This window comes from Galeopterus variegatus, unplaced genomic scaffold (genome assembly GCF_000696425.1).
Source record: "Galeopterus variegatus unplaced genomic scaffold, G_variegatus-3.0.2 Scaffold1299, whole genome shotgun sequence".
NCBI lineage: Eukaryota > Metazoa > Chordata > Mammalia > Dermoptera > Cynocephalidae > Galeopterus > Galeopterus variegatus.
Window position 1 is genome coordinate 449,655 of NW_007727410.1, and position 382 is coordinate 450,036.

At 34.6% G+C, this 382-nt stretch overlaps 1 protein-coding gene across 1 annotated transcript in view; it reads right to left on the reverse strand.

Moving 5' to 3' along the window:
* The window catches only part of SLC7A14 (solute carrier family 7, member 14), a 59,219-nt gene that overhangs the window by 25,959 nt on the left and 32,878 nt on the right, over positions 1–382 (reverse strand). The window lies entirely within an intron of this gene.

A 382-nucleotide genomic window follows, 5' to 3' on the forward strand; every position in this document is an offset into this window, starting at 1 on the left:
TCAAAAGACAAAAGACAAAAAAAAAACAAAAACAAACAAACAAACAAAAAAAAGTATCTATATGATCTGTAGAACACAAATGCTACTACTTTCCACAAGAATGAAAGAATAGATGGCAATTACTGATACTGATTAGATACCAGAAAATTAACTATGATCAAGTTGGGAAGAGAGGGCATAGATTTGCAAAGAGGATGCTTGCTAGTCTGAATTTGCACATGTAGAACTAGAAAGCAATTAAAATTGAAGAAAGACTGGACAAATGAAAGGTAGGACATTTGGAGGCGGTCAACAGAATTTAACTCAGATGGTTCAAAGGAAATGATTTCAATAAAGGGACTATAAGGAGGAACAGGCAAGGATCTGGGCTGGATTAAGGGAA